Source organism: Dromiciops gliroides, chromosome 1 (assembly GCF_019393635.1).
Source record: "Dromiciops gliroides isolate mDroGli1 chromosome 1, mDroGli1.pri, whole genome shotgun sequence".
NCBI classification, from domain to species: domain Eukaryota; kingdom Metazoa; phylum Chordata; class Mammalia; order Microbiotheria; family Microbiotheriidae; genus Dromiciops; species Dromiciops gliroides.
Window position 1 is genome coordinate 41315710 of NC_057861.1, and position 13973 is coordinate 41329682.

The window sequence follows — 13973 nt, forward strand, 5'->3', positions numbered from 1 at the left end:
CTTTATTTCCCCCTTTAGGCCATGTGGTCTTAAGAAACAGGCTTAATGTTTGTGTTCATTTAGTCAATGTATAGAGGGTCCCTGAACCCTGGAAATAGAAGTTTAATGATATTGGAGGCAGGATTCCAGGCTTTATGTTGCTGCCAGCCTCTCAGGGAATCTTGGAGAAGTCATGATGCCGAATGCTAGCCCAGGAAGCTTTGGACCTGGAACCTGATGGAAATAATGCTATGTAGAAATTGTGCTAAACTGTAAATCTGATTCCCCCTTCCCTCCCCAGAGACTGAGGTTGTATCAGGGAGACTATGCCCTTCCCTGGTTGTTAGGGGAACATGTTTATATGTATGCTGTACCTTCAAAGTAAAAATTCCTTTGTAAAAGCTTATCTGTTAAGCAATCAAAAAGAACTAGGATGCTGGGAGCCCCATTTAAAATTTTTTTGGGGGGTGAGGCAATTGGGGTTAAGTGACTTGCCCAGGGTCACACAGCTAGTTAAGTGTTAAGTGTCTGAAACCGATTTGAACTTAGGTCCTCCTGAACACAGGGCTGGTGCTCTATTCACTGCACTATCTAGATGCCCCCCCCCCCAATTTAAAATTGAAAGAACAAAATCAGTGGGTGCTTGAGCCAATGGCAGTGACTACAAGCCCCAAGATACCTCAAAGGGTACTGGAGAATCCTAGGGGAAGGGAGAAATATAACATACCTGGTCCCAGGCAGTGAGGGGCTAGAGTATTCACTGTTACATAAACAATCCCAATGTTTGTAGCTTAGGTGTTTTACCCAAGGCTACTGAGACACGTGTTCGGTGTTCGCAGAAATGAACTTGGAAAAAAAAGTCTCCCTGGGAAAATGTCAATTACAAATATACATCTTCTAGCACAAACCCACCAAACAGGCAACCAACATTTATTAAGAGCTTACTATATGCCAGACACCATGCTGGTTCCTGGACTACAAACACAAAGAGCGAGATAACCCTGCTCTCAAAGACATTGCATTCTATTAGAGATGAAGTGTGTGTGTGTGCGTGCATGCGCACATACACACATATGTATTTGTGTATGTGTATATACATACATATACACACATGCATATATATGTATATATAATTAACTGACGCAGAATTTATATAACACAACCTGGTTAACCATGGAGAGAAGGCGTTAGCACTTGGGAGACAGAAAGGACTTAGGGTAGAAGGTGGTACTTGGATAGTATCTACTGATATAATTTGACTTGAATAGATGATTAATGGATGTTTGTTGAGTGGACTTGAGTATAATCAAAGTGAGGAAATAATGTAAGGGAACACGGAGGTTTTGTGGCTAGGATAATAAAACTCTCTCCTTTGACAGAAGCAAGTGTCTTTGGATCCCGAGCTTGCCCAGCATTTGAAAGACTTTCATGCATTGATTTTTCCTGTCAGTGCATTGATGATCCATTTGGTTTGCTAGTTATTCTGTGATCTTGCTGATGCCCATGTGACAGATAACAACCTGTCCATACCCTCTCATCCCAGATGGCTCTTGTCCTGGGGCAGAGAGCGGGGGTGTCAACTCAACTTGCTGGGGGATTTCCTCTAATTCTCTTGGTGTTGTGTGGAAACCAGTGGAGCCCACATGCTGCTCATCCATGATCCCTCATTCTCTTCACATGACTGAGCCATCTTCTTTTCTGTGTATATCCCTATGATGACATTCTCATGGCTCATCTCTTGTGAAGTTGGTAATGATTTGAAACCTCCTCAGTCTACTTCCTTTCCTTTCACTCTCTTCTTAACTCTTTTTTTTTGTGGGGCAATGAGGGTTAGGTGACTTGCCTAGGGTCACACAGTTAGTAAGTGTCAAGTGTCTGGATTTGAAATCAGGTTCTCCTGAATCCAAGGCCGGTGTTTTATCTATTGTGCTACCTAGCTGCCCTTCTTAACTCTTTACAATCTGACTTCTGATATAATTATTTAACTTAAACTGCTCTAACCAAAGTTACCCATGCTCTCTTAATTAATTAGTTACTTAATGAGCTCCAAATATAATAGCCTTTTCTCAATCCTCATCTTTCTTGACCTCTCTGAATGCCTTGACACTGCTGATCACCTTGATAACTCCTTGATACTCACTCTAGATTTTTGGGATGCTAATTTTTCCTGGTTCTCATATTTGAATACTCCCCATTCTCCTTTGTTGTGTCTTTATTGCCTACTCACCATGGGTATCCCACGTGACTCTGTTCTGGCCCCTCTTCTCTGTCTATACTATTTTACTTGGTTATCTCATCAGCTCCCATGGATTCAATGATCATTTATATGCTTTTGATTATCAAGTCTATTTGTCCTGCCCCAAACTTTCTGTTGATTTCCAGTCTCATATCTTCAACTTCCTATTAGACATATCAAACTGAATGTCCTATAGATATACTCAACTTAATATGTCTAGGGCTAAACTCATTATCTTTTTCCCCAAATGCACCCTTCTTCCTAACTGCTCTATTATCGTCATGGGTACCATAATCATCCCAGTTATATAGGCTAACAACCTAGGTGTTATCCTCAACTCTTCACTCTCTTTCACTCCCTATAGCCCATCTGCTGCCAAGGCCTGTTGGTTTTTGGTTTTATCCTTATAACATCTCTCATATATGCCTTCCTCTCTCTTATAACACTGCCATCACCATGGTGCAGGCTGTCATCATTTCACACTTGGGCTATTGCAATAACCTTTTAGTTGGTCTCTTTGCCTCAAATCTCTACCCACTGTAGTCCATTTTTCACTTAGCTACCAAAGTAATCTTCCTAAAACATGACCATGTCACTACCCTACTAAATAAGTTCCAGTGGCTCCCCATCATCTCCAAGATCACATATAAAATCCTCTGGCATCCCAAACCTTCATAATCTCCCCCCTCTTTCCAGTCTTTTTATGTCTTACACTGTCCTCTCCCCTGTGTAATAGTAGGATCCAGTTACACTATCCTTCTTGCCATTCCTTTTGGAACACACTCAATCTTGCAAATTCAGGCATTTTAACATGTCTCCTATGACTGGAATACTTGTTTATTAACTGATTGATTGACCTCTACCATTGCCATTGTGGGCTAACACTCAATTTTAATTGACTGGTATTTCATGACTTGCATTCACCTACTGTGCATATGTTCTGGACCAGCAGGTAACAGGTGGAAGAGAGCAAGCTGGATTACTTTTGAGAAATAGTTCATTGCTCTGAATGACCCTAAGCTTCTCTCTACAGGGCTCCTAGGTGGTGCAGTGGATAGAGTGTCAGGCCTGGAATCAGGAAGATCTGAGTTCAAATCTGGCCTCAGATAGTAGCTGTGTGACCCTGGGCAAGTCACTTAAGCCTATTTGCTTTGATTTTCTTACCTACAAAATGAGTAGTAGAAGGAAATGGAAAACCAGTTTAATATCTTTGCCAAAAAAACCCCAAATGGGGTCAGGACGAGTTGGATGTGATGGAAGAAGAGGAAGAAGAAGAAGAGGAGGAAGAAGAAGAAGAAGAAGAAGAAGAAGAAGAAGAAGAAGAAGAAGAAGAAGAAGAAGAAGAAGAAGAAGAAGAAGAAGAAGAAGAAGCTTCTCCTTGGAACAAAGGGCCATTTTTTCCTAAGGAACAACAGTCCTCTAGTGATGCTGTAATCCACTTCACAGTATTAGAAAAACATTCAGTTAGGTCTTTATCACCTGTTGGCAATGAGCTCTTCCTAGAGGAAAGCTGGCCCATTTGTCAAGTATCTGACATTGCCCAGGAAACAATTTCATTAGCAGGTCTCTTTTCACTTGTGTAGGAACTTTATTAAAAACTTCCACTTGGGGATAGGATTCCTCTCGCTTGGTTTCCTCCTGATGCCAAATATTTTGCTGTTTGCTAAATCCAGTCCAGTCTTTTGTGAGCTAGTAGAGTGAATGTTTCCTACTAGAAAACAGATTACAGAAGTTTATTTTTTATAGCCCCTGATGACTGTACAAAGATGGTCTACTCTAAAAAGCTTCTGTTTTCCAAGTGTGCTTGCACATACACACACACCTGTGAGATGTTTGTGAGCTCTACTACAAAACAATCAGCTGGAGGCTGGAAGTCTGTAAAGGCAGGTCCACTATGGATCTGCTCCAAAGTGCCACAAGCATCATATAGACTTCCACATTTTACATGGCTTTATTTACAAAATACTTCCATTCTCGCAAATGCCAAGGATGTCACAATGAATATTATTGGACTTATAGGAGAAGGAACTTTGGTGGTTATGTCATCTAATTCCCTAGTTTTACAGGTGAGGAAACAGAGAATCAAAGAGATTGTCTAAAGTCATACACATAGTAAGGAGAGCCAAGATTCATACCTGGGTCTTATGATTGCAAATTCATCCCCTCCCTACCTCCCCATTTCACCATGTTTCTTTCTTGTATATTTGACTGGAGAGTAATTGAAGTCCACAGCAAAGAAGAAACATATTTTGTTGCTCTTTGTACTTTTGTCATCAAAGACAATCATTTTTTTTCTCAGATAACTCAGTTTATGGGCTGTTGGTCCAGGAAAACCTGTGTTCAAGTTCCCCTTTCTCCTCTCTCTTTATATTGACTATTTGTCTCTGGGCAAATCACTTAACCTCTCAGTGTTATAGGAAACTCTAAAATCTAAGTTGTTCAGAAGGTACTGGTTTGAGTTAGTAGAGAGGCTTTCTTTCTTTCTTTCTTTCTTTCTTTGTGTGTGTGTGTGTGTGTGTGTGTGTTCTGGTGAGGCAATAGGGGTTAAGTGACTTGCCCAGGGTCACACAGCTAGTAAGTGTTGTGTCTAAGGTCGCATTTGAACTCAGGTCCTCCTGACTCCAGGGCCGGTGCTCTATCCATTGCACCACCTAGCTTCCCTGAGATGAATGAATGGATGGATGGATGGATAAATAAAACAGATAGATAGGTAGATGACAGATAGATAGACAGATAGACAGATAGATAGATAGATAGATAGATAGATAGATAGATAGATAGATAGATAGATAGATAGATAGATAGATAGATAGATAGATGATAGATAGATAGATAGATAATTTGTGAAGTGATTACAATATTCCAGGCACTGTGCTAAGTCTCTGGGATATAAATGCAAGGGAGACAGTTTCTACCCTTAAGTAACATATTCTAATGGGGAAAGTTAACACATGAAGGGATGAGAGAAGGTGTATGCCAGTGCTGTCATGGTATGGAGATGACTAGAAAGTACCCTGGGAGGCTTTGGCCAGAAACATAAGGCAAAACCTCACTAATCAGGGCTGCGGAACCAAGGGGAGACAGTACGATACTGGTGCGAGAGAGATGTAAATCTTGGCTGGAGACCAGAAGGCATAGTGTGCAGGTGGTTTGGAGAGCTTAGGCCCTGGCAACATGTGAATAAATGACAACATGTCTGAGTTTTTAATGTAGGGTTCCAGCATTAGTCAATACTTTCATGGACTAGTTCACACATTCAATGTTAAGCATTGCAATTTATTCAAGAATGGAAGAGAACCTTTTGGAAAGAGTGGAGAAGATCAATGGCTTTGGCCATGTCCTAGGTTTAAAAAATTCAAGTCAGAGGTATGAGATGGAAGGGGATAACGTGGATGAACAGTGATGTGTCTGAACAAAGATCTGAAGTGTGCTGCAAGCTTACTATGTGTCAACCATGTGGTATGGCAAAGAAAAGGCTAATGGAATTTCAAGTTGCCTTAAGAGAAGAATAATGTCAAGGACCAGAATGGTGATAGTTCTACTATCTTCTGCCCTAGTTATATCATATCTAAAATACTCTATTTAGTTCTAGAACTCTAAGATCCAGGGGATCAGGGATATCTTCTTCCTCCTTCTCTTCATCATCCTACATATGAACAATGTTCAGCAGCGCCAGATTGACCTGTAAGTTCAGACACCTCTATTTGTTTTGTGAAGAATCCCAATATGTCTTCAGTCACTTCACAAGTGAGGTCTAGGAGAAAATGGAATAGAATAGTTCAAGTCATGACCACCCCCCATCTGGGGTCTATTGTGTTCAAATCTGTATACTATATTTTAAGAAGTACATTGATAAAGTAGGGAAGAGAAGTAGGAGGGTGCGGGCCTTCAAAATCATGCCCTCTGAGAATTACTTGAAGAAATTATAAGAAAGGAACAAGCATTTATCAAGGGACAATTATGTGCCAGGCACCTTGGTAAGCACTTTATAAATATTAGTTCATCTGAACCTCACAAACACCCTGGGAGATAGATGATTTTATTATCCTCATTTTACAGTTGAGGAAACTGAGGCAGGTAGAGGTCAAGTGACTTGCCCAGGGTCACATATCTAGTAGATGCCTGAGGCCAAATTTGAAGTCTTGGATTCCAGATTCCAGGTCTGGCGCTTTATCTACTGAGCCACCTAGTGGCTCAATTGGGAATGCCTAGCCTGAAGATGATGTGGGATGAAAGTACTGGGAAGGAATTACTCTGACCCCAGAGGACAGAACTAGGGGAGAGGGATAAAAGTTGCAGAGGCAGATTTCCAACTGCTATAAGGACAAACTTCTGAACAATATGAGGTATTCCCAAATGCAATGGGCTACCTTGAGAGGTGGTAAGTTTCTCCTTTCTTGAAATTGTCAAGCAAAGGCTAGGGGCCCCTTGCTTAGGGATGTCGTAAAGGGTTTTCTTGTTCAGCTGGACAAGAGAGCCATTAAGGTTTCTAAAAATTCTGAAATTTGAAAGTTTGTGGTCCCTGCTCCTAAGGAGTTCACTGTTTAGTACAGAGGAAATATACAGATATAGTCAGGCATATAGCAAGGTATCCTATAAAACAAAAAGCCATAGACCAAACAGACCTGGGAGCAAAAAAAGCGGGGTTCAAATCCCATCCTTGAAAGTTTCTAGACTTTCATGTACCTGTTTCCTTATCTTTTAAATGAAAGAAATCAAACTAGAGGGATTCTTAAATTCTTTCAAGCTCTGGGTTTTTATATGTTTTTTTTTTTAATCCTATAAAGTCTTGTCCATTTTTTTTTTTTCTCGGTAAAGCTTAAAGAAAGTTCAGGGTAGATGAGGAAGAAAAAGAGGAGGAAGGAAAAGAAGAGAAGGAACCATGGGGTAGGGATAACTCCTCTAGGATTGGGGGGACTGTCTAGACTCATTCCAGTATTGACTGTATCAGAGGGAAATGAAAGGAAGAGATTATGTGTCCAGAGTCCAGTTTACCAATAAGACATCATACTAACTCAACTTAGCCAAAATCTTAAAACCTAGATCAGTTGAAACTTTTATCTTGAGTCCTTGAAATTAATTACATATTTTAAAAACACCATGTGTCAACACTGGGATTTTCTTTGCAAACTTGGTGAAGTGAGAAGAGACTCATCCTCTGAATGATGCAGGGGGAAAAAAAAAGATAAATCTATCATAGATATTTCAGCAGCCTGATACACTTCTATTTTTCTCTGAGAATTGTCATTTTGGTGCCTTTATGTATCTGTCCATGACAAATGATGAATGTACAGATCTCTTTTGTTAAAGAAACAATCAACCCAATTTCTATTTTTCAGTTGCTTTCTAACTATTCCATAAGGGGGTAAAAATCACTTTTCTTTTCGCTGGAAAGCATATACTATTCATCATTATTCGCTCAGTAGCTCAAGAATGACTACCATAAGTGGCCATAATCACCTTAAAGATCAAGAGAGTTCCTGTCCCAATAATAGGCATTGATCTTTGGGGAGCTCTATGTGGGCCTTCTGGCAGCTAACAACCTGGTTTCAGAAGGGCCCAGATCAAATTCTTAGGCATGGGGTGTGTGTGTGTGTGTGTGTGTGTGTGTGTGTGTGTGTGTGTAGTGTGTGTGGTGTGTGGTGTGTGTCCATGTGTGATCATGCCTGGGCATCACTGGCTACCAGGTCAGAAAAAACAATGACCTACCTGAATAAACAGAAATATCTTATAACACTCTGGGGACTACAGGCTTTCAGTATTTCATACAGAATTCATACACAGAGCAACTAAAGTTTCAGTAGCATTTGGAAAGAGAGGGAGAGAGTGACACACACACACTGTGATGACATCAGTCTGAATTCCAGGAAAGGAGGCTTGCTGACCTCTCTCTGCAGAGTACCCTGAGATGACTCTAAAGAATTTTCATCAACAGCAAAGATGTCAAACACTCTGATTTCCAAAACTTTCACCATATTCTAGCTTTGCCAACCCGCGCCCCCCCCCCAAAAAAAACAACTAATGTGATCTTTGTCTACAGAAAGAAGACATAACTTCCAGGACTAAGGAGGTGATAGGTCCTCTGCTTTGGTCATAACACGTCAGGAGTATGGTGCCCACATTTCAGGAAGGATGTTGCTAGGAAAGAGAGAGGAAGGGCCAGAGTTCAGGCTGTATGGAAATCAGTTAAAGGAACTGGAGATAGTTACTCTGGAAATGAGAAGACTCTGGGGGGAGGTGGGTCTGTCATTAAGTACTTTGACTGTCCAGTGGAAGATGTATTGAACCTACTCTGCTGGACCCCTGGGGCAGAATTACAAGATATGGGCTGAATTTGCAAAGCAGTAAATTCAGTCTTGATAACAAGGAAAACAAAACAAAACAAAGGAAAATGCTTAACTATTAGGACTGTCCAAAAATGGAATGGACTGCCTAGGAGGGAGTTGGTTCCGCTCACTGGAGGTCTTCAAACAAAAGCTAGATAGCAAATTTAATTCAATGGAAAAAGCATTCATTAAGGCCCTGCTACATGCCAGGCACTAAAATGTATGCTGGGGCTACAAAGACAAAGAATAAAACAACAAACAACCAAACAAAAAATAATCTCTGTGCACTCCAGGGACTTTTATGGTATTTATCCAGTATGTTATTTGTGGAATTCTGTTTCTCTGTCTCTGTTTCTTTCTCTGTCCCTGCCTCTTTCTCTGTCTGTCTTTCTCTCTGTCTCTGCCTCTATTTTTTTCTATCTCTGTCTTTCTCTGTTTCTATTTCTCTCTGTCTCTCTTTCCATGTCTCGGTCTCTCTGTCTGTCTCTGTGTCTCAATAACTTATGAATTGATTCCCTTCCAAGTCAGAAACTGTGGTTTTTTGAGGAAGAGTATATTACATTTTTCACAAGAGAAGTGGGTGTATGTTGCGGGAGGCGGGGGAAGGATACAAGTGATAGTGCTCACCCAGAGATGCATGTGCATGCAATGAAAACACTTTGTCAAAAGGAGGATCTTTGGGTATTTAGTATTTCAAGGCTGAAGCATCACATATAGAAGCTCTAGTGAATACTAAAGAAGGAGGATTAATTTCAACTATATCTCCTAAGTATAGATTTATATTTTTAAAAAAAGATCTGGGAAGAAGTTGATTGGCTCCCTTAGAAGGCTATCTCCTCCAGAATGACAGCCAGGAGAAATGAGATATGGAAGACATGAAACGGATGGTCTCTGAATAAATGTTAATAACTTCTAGGCAGTGCATGAAGGGAGAAAATATAAGAGATGAAAAAATCAATTCTCATCTCAAAGAAGAAAAATCAAATGGCAGTTCTAGCTCCAATGGCCTCGGACCATTTAGGACTGAGCCCTATGAACACAGTAGATAATTAAGAAATGTAAGTGGAAAGAGGCCAAGAGACCAGGACAATGTAAATTTTGTGTCCAAAATTATTTAATAAGGCCACAGGTCTTTCCTGGTAATGTTCAAATTGGAAAATAGTGAGAATAAGAGACAGGTTGTCATTGGATTATATAGATTTAGAGCTAATAGGACTTTATTTTTTATAGAAAAGAGAGTGATTTATATATGATCATACAGTTAGGAAGGAACAAGACTGAGAGCCAAACCCAAATCCTCTGACTTGAAGCGTTTTTGTTTTTATTTTTCCACTTTACCGTATTGACTTCAGCGACTAGGTGGCATAATGGCTAGAGTGCTAGACTTAGAATTAGGAAGATCTGAGTTCAAATCCTGCCCGAGATACTTAACAGCTGTTTGATCCTGGACAAGTGACTTGAACTTTGTCTGACTCAGTTTCTTTCATCTGTAAAATGATGATGGTAGGGGCAGCTACGTGGCACAGTGGATAGAGCACCAGCCTTGGATTCAGGAGGACCTGAGTTCAAATCCGGCCTCAGACACTTATCATTTACTAGCTGTGTGACCCTAGGCAAGTCACTTAACCCCAATAGCCTCACCAGAAAAAAAAATGATGATGGTAATAGCAACTACCTCCCATAGTTATTGTGATGATAATGTGGGATAATATATGCAAAGTGCTTTATAAACCATAAAGTGCAATAGAAATGTTAGCTCAAATAAACTTGAGGTACATCTGTCAGTCTTGGAAATCTTGATGTCCTGGTGTTCGTTTTATTAATGCCAAAAATGAAGTCCCCAAACCTGAGAAGACTGGTGTTAGGTCTCAGAGGTTTGGCAAGCAGGAGAGAAAGGGAGGTTTTGGGGTTTTTTGTTTGTTTTTGTTTGTGTTGTTGTTTTCAGTGACTATGTATTTTTTTTTTCCTGTTTTGATGGTTAATATAACGTGCAAAGAAGGAGTTACTGGTCAGAAACTGAGTAACAAGGGACTCAGTGTCTTTCATGGACATCCTCCCCACACACACACATTTTGGCCCTAGATTTTGGACATCTGTGGTCATGACGCTGCTGAAGAGATTAATTGTCCCCAGAATTATTAGAAACTAGAGAGGCAATCACTGTTTTTAAGCTGAATATAGTTTACATTTACCCTTTGAATTATCCCCCAGACTGTAAGAGATCAGGATGTTCTTCTAATGCTGACAATTGGTAGAGTAGGTGTGACTGGAATTGGGCCATTGGAAGTTTGTGACAAAGTATAGAGGGGAGTTTAAGTGCATGGGAGATGAAAAATTAGTGTTTGGTTTGACCATGAGAAGTTTAGAGGAATTTGAGACTATGTGGAGATAGAGGGGAGGGTTAAATGGGGGGAGGGCTGAAAGGGGGATTCAGGGCACTTAAAGCATATCTTTTGGGACTCTGATTGCAGATCCCTAATAAAGCTCTTTGAGAGCAGAGACTGATTTAAAAAAATTCTGTATTCCCTACCACCTAGTTTTAAAGTTCCTGGAATGTAGTAACCACTTAATAAGTATTTATTTATTGACTTATGTTGTGTGGCAGGCATAGGTTCAGAGGACCCTGTTGCTACCCTCAAAAAAAAACCTTATTATCTAATGTGGGAGATAAGGCATATATACGGGAGGATAGGTACCAGTGCAAAGATGGATAATATTGAAGGGTGTCCAAAGGATAGAGAAGTCACTAAGGTTTGGGTCTCTCAGGGAAAGCTGCATGGAGGTTGCTGGACTTGAGGGTGTGGGACTAGAAGGAAGGGTGTAATTTAAATAAGGGGACAGGACACAGTGGAGTAGTCTTGACAAGGGATACCATATGATTAACTATATGGAATAAGGAATGGCCCATGGCATATTTTAGGCTATGGAGCAAGAAGGTCAATGAATAAAATGTGTAATGACACAGGTTTGTGGTCAGTAGAAAGAAAACCTTCCTTACAATTAGAGCTGTCCTAAAGTAGAGTAGACTGCCCTGCCTTGGGAAATAAAGGATTCCTTATTATTAGAGGTATTCAGCTAGGGGTTGATGGCCATTTATCAGGATGATTATAGATGGGGCTCCTGTTGAAGTACTGGCTAGACCAGATACCTTTTAAGATCCTTTTCAAATCTGATTCTAAGTAGTTACCTGCTGGACTACCTAAGAGAATCTCTGGAAGCAACCATGGTGGAAAGGATGGAGATATAAATAGGTTTTTATATTGTGTAGGGATCTGAATTTTAGAATTAGGGGAACCTGATCTCCCAGGTGTAATGAGTTGATACATTAGTCTGACCCTGTCCTGGTATTATTTCCAGGACAAACATGAGGTAGTGAGGTATATTAGAAAAGCCGGTTATTGTGGAGTCAGGACAGATGTGAGTTCAAATCCTGTCTTAGATACTTAATAGCTGTGGAATATTAGGCAAGTCACTTCACCATTTAGTGCCTCAGTTTCTTTTTCTGTATCATAAGGAAGACTATATATATATACATATATATATATATATATATATATATATATATATATATATACATACACACACACACATATATATCCTACCACCTTATAGAACTGTCATGAGGAATGTTTTTTGTTAAACCAAAAACTATAAAAAGATGGCTTATTATTATCAAATGAGGTGACATGTAAATTGTACTAAATAAATGCTATTATTATAGTAATAATAACAAGTAGTAGAAATATAGTATTATTATATTATTGGTAGTGATGGTGGTGGTAGTAGTAGTAATGCTTATAAAACTGGCTGACTGGGGAAACAGGTTGAATCAATATCATTGTCTCCTTGTTGCTGGGTTGTTGTTGTGATGTTGTTCAGCTATGTCCTAGTCTTTGTGACCCTGTGTGCCATAGCATGATAATACTGTCCATTTTTTTTGGAGGGGGGGCAAAGAAACTGGAGTGGTTTGCCATTTCTTTCTCCAGGGGATTAAGGCAAACAAAGGGTAAGTTATTTGCCCAGGGTCACACAGCCAGTAAGTGTCTGAGGCTGATTTGAATTCAGGTCTTCCAGATTCCAGGCCCAGTACTCTATCCACTGAGCATCCAGCTGTCTGCTTCTGGGGCTCTGGACTATTTGGACTCTTTGCCCAAGGGCTAGATATCAGCTATTTATCTTGTTACTTTCTCATGCTCACAGAATCAAAGTTGGACAGAAGTCTAGTGGCCATTCAGTCTACCCCATACCCGAACAAGAATTCTCTGGTAACACACCTGAGAAGTGGTCATCCAGCTTTTGTCATACTTCCTGTGAAAGGTAGCCCATTGTCTCCCAAGGAAACTAACTCCACTTCTGGATAGATTTAATGAATTAGTCAATAAGAATTTAAGTTCCAGGCACTGTAATATGTCGTTCAGTCATTTCAGACTCTTTGTGACCCCATTTGGGGTTTTCTTGGCAAAGATACTGGAAACATTTGCCATTTCCTTCTCCAATTCATTGTGCAGGTGAGAAAACTGAGATAAACAGGGTTAAGTGACTAGCCCAGTATTACACGGATATGCAGTGTCTGAGACCAGGTTTGAATTCAGGGCTTCCTAACTCCAGACCAGGTACTCTATGCACTACATCACCTGGCTGCCCCACTGTAATATATTGGAGATCAAAATAAAGGCAAAAAGTTGTCCCCATCCTCAAGGAGCTTATATTTGAATGGAGGAGACAACATGTGAATAAATAGATACATATTGAATAGAGAGTAGGTAACCTTAGAGGATGAGTCCAGTCCCAAAAGATTTCATGCTTCTACCTGCTCAGTCTCTGTTCCATTTCCCAGGCTCCCACTCTGGTATAGGATGCCCTCCTAATTCCTGTGGTCTCTTTTGGCTTCAACCTACCTTCTTGCTCTGTCTACAGATATTACCACTCTGGACAGCTCCTACCCCTTAACTGCACTACACTGCTTTGCTTTTGTTGCTTGCAGGTACTTCCAGGTACTGTGAAGAAATCAGCCAATTAGCTAGTGTTAATTAGCACAGGCCCTGTGTTAAGTGCTAAGATAAGGGTTTCTTCTCTTACTTGTCCTTCCTTCTAAATTGTTTAGATACAGTGAGGTGAACTGAATTCAGAACAGCCTTAGTTTCTTTTCTTTTTTGTTTTGTCCCAAATTGTATTTGATCTTAATATTAAAGAAAAAATAATACAAAGAAGGAAAAGAAGAGCAAGTGTTTTTTCTCTCCCCAGTTTTGGCAACTGCTGTGTTTTAGTTCTTTAAGCATACTGGATATGCCTCTCTGTGTATCAAACTCTCCTGGACAACAAAGAATTGGGCGTACCTTGTCTTCATGATTTCAAATACTTCCTGAGGCTAGAATTAAACTTCATTTGATGGTTCTGATACAGCAAACTTTGGCCATTGGGAATCTTGGTTG